Source organism: Lemur catta, chromosome 16 (assembly GCF_020740605.2).
Source record: "Lemur catta isolate mLemCat1 chromosome 16, mLemCat1.pri, whole genome shotgun sequence".
Classification (NCBI taxonomy): Eukaryota; Metazoa; Chordata; class Mammalia; order Primates; family Lemuridae; genus Lemur; species Lemur catta.
The window spans coordinates 56,170,859-56,180,807 of NC_059143.1; the positions used below are offsets into that span (position 1 = coordinate 56,170,859).

General features: G+C 51.8%; 1 long non-coding RNA gene across 1 annotated transcript in view; it reads right to left on the minus strand.

Annotated features, from left to right (window-relative positions):
• LOC123621788 overlaps window positions 1-2,472 on the minus strand; it is a 31,622-nt gene extending 29,150 nt beyond the window's left edge. Inside the window, exon 1 of the long non-coding RNA XR_006729258.1 lies at window positions 2,318-2,472. This is a non-coding gene — a long non-coding RNA (uncharacterized LOC123621788). The remainder of the gene's footprint in view (window positions 1-2,317) is intronic.
• Between the last annotated feature and the right edge of the window lie 7,477 nt (window positions 2,473-9,949).

A 9,949-nucleotide genomic window follows, 5' to 3' on the forward strand; every position in this document is an offset into this window, starting at 1 on the left:
CAAACCTTTAAACTTTTAAAGTACAACCAACATTCTCTCTCTGATAACTTCAGACCATTAATTAGAACCAATGACCCCAAAATCTGAAAAGTTTAAACGTTCCATTATTAGTAAGCTGATACTACTGTGCTTCTCAGTTTAAAAGTAAACAAGTAAACATTAATTTTCTGCCTGTGGACAAATTAGATTATTTTTAAGAATTGTCTTGCCTCATGAGACACAGCGACTGTGGGGTGCAGAATGCCACAGTGAGGCAGAGCAAGGACCCAGGACCTTCCTAAAAACCCAGCCTGCCTGTAGGATGCCCGCTCCTTGAGGGGGCCACCTGGGCATCACTTCCAACCTCACAAACATCCTTATTACCAGGGACAATGTTTACACTTTGTATGACATAGGGTACTACATACTCTGGATAGGACACTGGGGACTGTGTACACACTGCATCTGACAGTGGGTGCTGGGTACACAGCTTATGTGACAAGGATACTACATACACACCAAATATGACATCAGGTACTACAGACACACTATATGTGACACCAGGTACTGTGCTAGGTACACACTGTATGACACTGAGTATTGCATACATACTGTACATGACAGCAGGGTACCTTGTACACACTGCATAGAGCATCAGGTACCGCATACACACTGTATATGACACTGGGTACTGCATGCACACTGGTACTGTATGTATACAGCATAGAACACCAGATGCTGCACATACACTGTATATAACACTGGTTATGTACACAGGGTACACAGCAGAAGTGACAAGGATACTGTACACACCATATATGACAACACTTATTACATATACAATGTATAGGATAGTGGGTCCTGCATACACACCGTATATGACAATGGGAACTGGGTACACAGCAAAAGTGACAAGGATACTGTGTACACACTGTATATAACACCAAGTACTATGTACACATTGTATGTGATGCCAGATGCTATGTATATAATGTATATGACACCGAGTACTGTGTACCCAGCATGACAAAGATACTGCATACACAGCAGTCCTATGTATATGCTATATACGATACATTGTATACTGCGTACTCAGCATGACAGGGATACCATCTACACGTTATATGACACTTGGTACTATGTACATACCCCATGATACCAAGTACTATGTATATACTCTATTTATGACACTGAGTACCGTATGCACAGCATAAGTGACGAGAATACTCCCTACACACCATGTATGACATGCGGAACTATGTATACACTGTTGTATATGACACCAAGTACTTCGTATACACTGTATGAGACAACCGGTAGCGCTTGCATACACAGCGTGACAAGGACAGTGTGTACACACAGTACAGAACACTAGGTACTATGAACACACTGTACATGGCATTGGGTACTGTGTAATACTCTATATGACACTCGGTACTGCATACACAGCTTAAGGACAAGGATGCCGTGCACACACAGCATGACTCTGAGTACACACCACATACAACCCCGCACAGGACGCCGTGTAAAACACCAGGTGCTGTGCACACACCGCAAAGCGCCTCCACAGCCTGGCTCTGAAGAAAACCGCAAGGGAGGACAGAGCAAAGGACAGTTCGCGGCCCGGCCGTCCCCAAGGAGCCCCCTCGTCCCAGCGCGGCCCGGCAGCTTCTCCCCAGAGCTCCGGCGGGAGGAGGGCGGCGGACCCCACGGGACAGTCCCGGAGGCCTGCGAGGACCCGTTGAGGCAGCGGCGGCCTCACCCCCGGGATCGCCCGCAGCCCCCGGGACAGGCACGGACCCCCGCCTGGCCTCGGCCCAACCCTGCGCCGCGGCTCCCACCGCCCACGGCGCCCAGAGACTGCGAAGTGTCCTCTCCTCTCCGCCGTCCACACGCCGGGCCCGCGCTGCCGCCGGCCCCACCGCGCACGGCCGGAGGCCTGGCCGGGCGGGCGGCTTGGGGCCCGGCGGACGTGATCACGCGACTATGCAGCTTCCCGGCCCGACCAGGCCCCGCGCCGTCCTCCCGGGCCTCCGCCCCGCGCCGCCGAGCTTTCCCCACCATTATACTCCGGCTCCGCCGCCGCCACGCCCGGCCCTCCCTCCGGAGCCGCCGGTTCCCGCCGCCCGGCGCCTCTGGGGCCTGAGCCGGCGCCAGGCGGGCGCGGGGGGCGCCATGTTGGCAGCGCGTCCGCACTGTCTGTGTGTCCTCTGAGCGGTGGCCACCGCCAGGAAAGGAAGTTCGGCGCCGTCGCCGGAAAGGTTGGCGTCCCCGCGGGCCGCCCGTCCCTGCCGCCCTGCCGGGCTGTGCCCGCCAGAGCCCCGCTCGCCGCTCCTACCTCCGCTCCGTCCCGGCTTCGGCGCGCTGCCCGCAGCCGCTTCAGCGCGTTCCCGCGCAGCCGCACGCGCCCTCCGTCCGCACGCGCGCCGAGGGGCAGCCGGCTCCGCGGTCCCAGCGCCGCTGGTTCTGCAGCCACAAAACCGGCCACCTGGTTCTAGCATCTTTTTAATCCGTCGTCAGGAGGAATTGCAGACAGATGCTGCACTCCCGTTCCGTGCACAGGCAAGCAGCACCGCAACAAGAACAGGACCAGCCCTTGCCAATTTGGCAAGAGCACCGCAAATTTGCGTTCCAAGTAGGTTGTCTATCAGTCAGTCAGTCTGCATCTGACATCTAACGGGAGGAGACCCCGCACACCTGTGGTTTAAGAAAGTGTCAGCGATAGGCATACTTTTATAATGCTCGCATATTTTCCCTCTTGTCCTTTCTCCCAGGAGTTTGGAAGGAAGACATTTTGGCTAAGACGTCTTGCTCTCATCATCAGTGGGCACGTGCACCTATACTTAGTTCCAGTTACCAGCAGTCAAGTGAGGTCTGAAAATAGGCGAGTACAGTACAGTAAGATATTTTGAGAGAGACCACAGTCACATAACTTTTGTTATAGTATTTTGTTATAACTCTTCCATTTTATTATTATTGTTGTAAATCTCTTATTGTGCCTAATCTATGAATTAAACTTTATCATAAACATGTATGTGTAGGAAAAAATCATAGTATAAGTAAGGTTTGATAGTATCCTGGTTTCAGGCATCCACAGGGGGTCTTGGAACCCCTACAGCTTAAGGGGGGACCACTATACCTGAGAATCATCAGAAAGAGACTGTTCTAGAAATTTTGGGAATCTAATCCAATTTATCAATTAGCTTTCATTGCTGGTCTCTAAGATTAAGTTAGAACTTAGAAACAGGTGGTACTTGAATAGGTCTATGATGTACATCAGTCAAACATGATCTTTCAAACCATTCACAGCCCTTGTTCTCATACATCCCAGAGTTTTTGTCTATCTCAAAGACCATCACAAAATAATTTTAACTTATTTTGATTTTAAGGATAAATATATGCCATTAAAATTTAGTAGAGAGGTTAAAGAATGTGAGAAGAAAAGCAAGCCATAACTGGTTTGAACATTGGACTTCCAACAATGAAAAGCTTTAAGTGAATCGCCTTTTTTTTTAAGTCTGGTACTTAATTTATAAAATAGAGGACTGTATGGTTCTATATATTAATATTTCACAGAGACCACTCGAGTAAGACAGCATCATATATGTGTAGGAAAGTAGTGGCTGCATAACTGCACATTTTTCTCCTCTTATACTTTGTGGGCATCATTTCAATTTTTGTACCCACATACCATCTCTCATTCAACCTAATGTAAATTAGGTAACTTATCTATGAATTTCTAAATGGTTTTGCCTAGCATTTAACCCTTGGCTCTGTTTTCCCTTTACAATGGTTCTATTTATCTCTTTTGTCCTTCAGCTGAGTGAATGTGTGTGTGGGTCTGGTGGCCAGGGGCTGGAGGTTGGGGGGAAGTCCAGAAGACCAAAAGAGTTATTTCCATGCAACCTAATTCGGATTAGGTTGAATTTATGAATTTATCTACTAGATTGTGAAGAGAGGGCAAGAGACTAAGGTGGTGAGGGGAAGGAAGGGAAAGGGAGAGTAATGGGGCATGAGGTATGGTTTTTCATCAACTAGTTTCAGAGCCGGGACCACTTAGGGAAGGACCCCCAGGCATGGCCCTCCAAATTCTTCCTTGCCCCAACGAACACTCTCTGTGTTTCATAACACCTGACCAGTATACCACTTCTCCAGATTCTGCATTGAGACATGTTATATAAATAGAGAAAGCATGGATTAGTCAACAAACTGGAGTGGAAAATTTGTCTCTGTAAAAATTAAATATATCCTTACATTACACTACACTCTTTTTACAAAGTCCAAATCACTTAAGTAATACAACTGTAAAAACACAAGATTTTTTTCAAAAGCTATAAGAAAATATAGGCACCTCTTTGTAAGATTGAGCATGGAGAAGAATATCCAAAGCCCTAAAGCAATGGGGAAAAAAATCACACGCACACAAAGACTGATAAATTTGAGTATGTAAAACTTTATAAATCCTATATGTGAAAAACAAGTATAGTCCTACTCTAAAATATGTCCATAAGAAGTTTCTTGTAATACCCTTTCTCCTACTTTCTTTGTATAATAAAGACCAACTCAAATTTCTTAGGACTTGCTAATGAGCCACGTGGGCAACTTGAGACCAAGGTGGATAATGATGAGCTAAAAGTTGTAGTGGAAACGAATCCATCTCAATGGATGCGTGAATGAGCCAGCAGCAAGGTTTGCTGTTACTGTTCCAGTGGCATTGGATCATTTGAAACAAATTGGCAAGGTAAAGAAGCTGGATAAATGGGTTCTGCATGAATTAAATGAGTGTCAGGAGAGAAATCACCCCAAAGCTTGCTTTTCTTTGCTGTCACAACATAAAGATGAGCCATTTTTACACCATATTGTTATGTGTGATGGAAAATGTATTATTTTTGACAATTGCAAGCATTTGGCACAATGGTTGGATAAAGATGCAGTGCCAAAACACAGTCCAAAACTGAATATTCATCAAAAAAAGCTAATGGTGCCTGTTTGGTGTCCAGCGCTGGTATTATCCACTACAGCTTCATGAAGCCTGGTCAGTGGATTACAGTGGATGTCTACTGCAGCCAATTGGATGAAATGATGAGGATGCTTGAAATTAAGCAGTGATATTGGTTGATAGAGACAGGCCAGTCCTCTTGCAAGACAATGCTCAACCACACATTGCACAAACAACACTGCTATAACTGCAGAGGCTGGACTTGGAAACTCTGTCATCCACCGTATTCACCAGACCTTGTACCAACTGACTACCACTTTCAGGGTTTGGACCACATCTTGTGAGGAAAAATACTCAATTCTCAACAAGCTATGGAAAACACCTTTTGAGATTTCATTGCCATTTGCTCTCCAGGCTTCTTCGTTGCTGGCATAAAGAAGCTACCATTAAGATGGCAAAACTGTGTCAGTAGTTTAGGCACATACTTTGATTAATTGTACTACTTCTTGTTTAAGATATAATAAACAATACTTTTGATTAAAAAGTCAGACATTTCATATTTAATGACTTAAATATATCTGATAAGGGATTGATACTCAGAATATGTAAAGAACTACAACTCAACAAGAAAATCACCGAAATAAAAAATGGGCAAAGGATCTGAGTAGATATTTCTCCAAAGAAGATACACAAGTTGCCAATAAGCACACAAAAAGGTGTTCAATATTACTACTTATTAGGGAAAAGCAGTCAAAACCACAATGAGGACCGGGCGCGGTGGCTCACACCTGTAATCCTAGCCCTCTGGGAGGCCGAGGTGGGTGGATCGCTCGAGGTCAGGAGTTCAAGACCAGCCTGAGCGAGACCCCGTCTCTACTAAAAATAGAAATAAATTATCTGGACAACTAAAAGTATATATAGAAAAACAATTAGCCGGGCATGGTGGCGCATGCCTTTAGTCCCAGCTACTCAGGAGGCTGAGGCAGTAGGATCGCTTAAGCCCAGGAGTTTGAGGTTGCTGTGAGCCAGGCTAATGCCACAGCACTCACTCTAGCCTGGGCAATAAAATGAGACTCTGTCTCAAAAAAAAAAAAAAAAAAAAAAAAAACCACAATGAGAAGCCAGGCGCTGTGGCATGCTCCTGTAGTCCTAGCTACTCAGGAGGATTGCTTGAGCTCAGGAATTCAAGACCAGCGTAGATAACATACCAAGACCCCATCTCAAAACACACACACACACACACACACACACACACACACACACACACACATACACTGAGATACCACTTCCTAGGCATTAGGATGGCTATTACCCAAAAAAGAGAAGATAATAATGTTATGGAGAAACTGGAAGCTTTGTGCATTGCTGGTGGTAATGTGAGATAGCACCACTGCTGTGGAAAACAATATGGCAGTAGCTCAAAACATTAACATGGCATTAATATATAATCCAACAATTCTACTTCTGAGTATATACCCAAAAGAAGTGAAAGCAAGAATTCTAACAAGTATTTGTACTCCCATGCCGGGATCCCAGCAGTGTGGGGGCAAAGTTTCCATGCTGCCCTTCCCTGCCAATTGATCGGTGTCTGCCAGTCAATCTTTGTGCAAGTGCTCTCAGCTGGGAAAAATGCCACCAGCCTGCAGGAAAGGCGAGGGGAGGGACATCGGAGGGTGCAGCCTTCCCAGTGCTCAGGAAAAGACAGGGGCAGGTCCCAGGGCCCGCGGGGTCCTTCCTTCTCCTAGGGAGACTTTGGTGGGGGGCTGTGCTGCCAGTTCCCCAGGAACAGGCTGTGTCAATGCCCCAGCGTGCGGGCTTCCTGGAGTGCCTCTGCATTGGGCCCACAGGGGTCTGCTGAGCCCAAGGTGTGAGGCTGGGTGTAGGGTTGGTTCCCGAAGACACTGGAAGCCCTGCCTGGCCGGACAGTGCTGGTCCCTCTGTCCCCACCCATGGGGGAGGGGAGGATGACCTCAGAGCCTAGCAGCGGGTGAATAAGCTGTGCCCCCACCCCCACCCCCTGGGGGCCACGCTGGGTTCCACTCGGTGTCCCTGCAATGCCAAGATTTCCCAGCAGGACTCAGGCCTGGTGTGTCTTGGGGTCCTGGAACCCTGTCCTGCCTGGACTCTGGGCAGCATGTGCCCCTCAAGGGCTGGAGCCATAAGGGGCCTGTGGTCCTTCCATAGGGGACAGCACAGCAGCCGCAAGCCAACTCAGTCTGGGAAGGGTGACTGCGGGCCTTGAGCAGCCCTGGAGGGACCCCCACTCTCTCCTGCAGACCCATAGGCCAACAGCACCTCCAGGTCCCCGGCAGCACCTACGCAGAGAAATCCCCTGGAACAGAAGGTGCCGGGGGACCCTGGGGTCTGAAGTCACCCTCAGAGGCCTGGCGGGCAGCTCAGAGCCCACCTGTGAGCAGGGGTCCGCGCCAGCTGAGATTCTGCCCTGTGTCGGGAGCCCCCCACTCCTGTTGGGAGCTGGGTTCTTATGCAGATGGGGGGCAGATGGAGGGACCTCCCGGCAGGCCCCCGGGGCCTTTTCCCCTTTGTTTCCTGCACTGCAGTGTGTGTGTGTAGGGCCCTGTCACCCTCCCTGGAAACTACACCCCCTCCTCATTGTCATGTGGGGGCTGAGCCTAGACACTGGCTGCCCCCCAGGTGGATGGGACGTGGGGACATCTACATGGGACATGCACACCGGGGTTGTGACGGTGGGGTCCCACCAAGGCACTCGTCCTCTCCTGGGAGGATCTCTGTGCCCCCCTACCCTACTCCATGGTCAGCCTGTCGCCCTTGATGGTTTTCAGGGGCCAGAGACCTCTCCTGGGGGGCTATAGCCCTCACCCGCAGGGAGCCACTACTGTGGTGGGTGGGGGTGGACCTGCCCAGTGCTAAGTCCCTGGGGGCTTTGGGGGGCACCTGTGGCAGCATGAGCTCACCCCCAGCCCCCAGCCCAGAAGGACCCTCAGCCCCCAAGAGCCTCTGCTGCTTCAGGGGCTCGTCCCAACAGGCCTGGGTGATCTGACGAGCTGGGCCCAGCATACGCTGTTGGGCTGATGGGCGCGTGTGCGCCTTGGATGTAGGCATGGGGCCAGTGGGACAATCATGGGTGTGTGCAGATGCCCATTTGGGGCAGTGATGACCAGCGAGAGGATGCCCAGGGCCGAGGGTGGGGTGGATGGGCTGCAGTCAGGGAGGGCTTCCTGGAGGCAGTGTCCAAAGTGCCCTACGAAGGCTGTGCTGAGGAATGACCCTACTAAGTCCCAGGCACAGGCATAGGAGATGGCCCAAGATGTGGTCCTCCAGCTAGAACAATGAGAAATAAGGCTACGGGCACCTCCCTGGGATCAGGCAGGGCCAACATGGGGAGAAAGCAGGAGAGGTGGCCCAGGCCCCTTGGGCAGGGCCTGGGGGTTCCAGGTGCATCTCGAGGAACAGTTTCCCTTTGCCCTGGGCCAGGGCTATCCCATGAGCCCAGGGCCACAGGGAAGCTGCAGCCCCCAGTCCTGGGCTAGTGAGGCCTCCCAGCTTGGCTCAGCACTAGAAGGGCCCATTTGCCAATCTGTCTCCCCCCAGGGCTCTGATGGCAGCACTGGGTCCCAACTTGCTTCATTCCACCTGGCCCGGGACTCAGTGGCTGGGGGCCAGTCAGTGGGTGACAGGACAGAGCCCGTCCTGGGACGGCACTGACTGTCAGATGTTCTGGGGGCTGGACTTGCTTGGTGGTGGGGGCACTGTCTGGCCACCTGTCCTGGCCAGACATCATGCTGTGGGGACACTGGAATGTGCTTATGTCTCCACCTTGGCCAGGCCCACTGCCTGGGACCTCCCCCAGTGAGCCCTGTCTGCAACCACAGAGCCTGAAGGATCAGTGTGACCCCGAGCTTCCGGCCAACACACCCCAGGCTCGGGAGGGGATTTCTCAGAGGGATGGTAACTATCTTCATCACTGTCCACAGTGCAGGCCTGTCCCCTGGGTCCTTCTGCCCCTGGCAGGCAAATCCACATATGCCCCTGTGGGGCACCTGTGTCTTGCATCACCTGCTGTGGCCCTCCCGATTGGCAGGGGCACCTTGATACCCTCGGTCCCCACAAGTTTTCCACGTGGCCTATGTGCTCATCAAGTTTGCAAACTTGGGCAGCGGGGCCGCTGTGACCATGGTTTCTTGAGGTCTCGGTCACCAGCCCGGCCCTCATGCCCAACCCCTGTGTGGGTCAGGACCATCTGTGTGAGGACCGAGAAGCAAAGGGGAATTCATCAGGTCACCCCCGACTTTCAGCACAGCTAGGCCCAGGGGCTGGTGGTGGCAGGAATCTCGGTGCCATCTCCTGGCTCCCTCTGCGCTGCCTTCATGTTTGACAGCTCCCTGTGGTGGTGACACAGGTCCCTGGTGGCTCCCAGCTGGCTTCCTCCCAGCTCAGCTGCCTGTGTCAGGAGAGCCGGGTCCTGGAACTCACTCACCGGCTGCCTTTGGCCACCTGCCACCCTGATGGGTCAGGTTGGCAGGATGGGGATGCTCCAGTTTGGTGGCCTGGTCACGTGTCCCCCAAAACTCCCTGGCCCGAGAGTGGAGGAGGGGCAGTTCTCTCACAGGCAGTGGGGGACTGCCCCAAGGAAGGACATGAAGACAGTCCTCCAAGGGGAGCGGGAGATACTTGCTGTCTAGACATGTCCCAGGGAGAGGGGTGCAGGGGTGTAGGTGGTGAGCCGGTGCAGCTGTGCACACCCAGCGTGGCCGGCGGGGCAGGAGCTCCTCCTTCAGCAGGGTTCAGTGACCTTTTCCCCAAGTCCCACTGGCTGGTGGAGCCTTGGCTGGGTGACCCGTCGAGGGCACAGCATTCCCACCTCAAGATGAGGTGGCTGGGCTCAGGCTCAGGTGACCAGTCCAAGAGGCAGCCTTCCAGGTGCTCAGGCTCAGGGAAGTCAGGGAGCCCAGGGGCCCTGCCTCTTGGCCCACGGGCTTTTCTGGTGGCCTCAGCACTCCTTTTCCAGCCCTTTCCTGCAGCCTCCAAGAGGGGCTGCCTGGAGCGGTT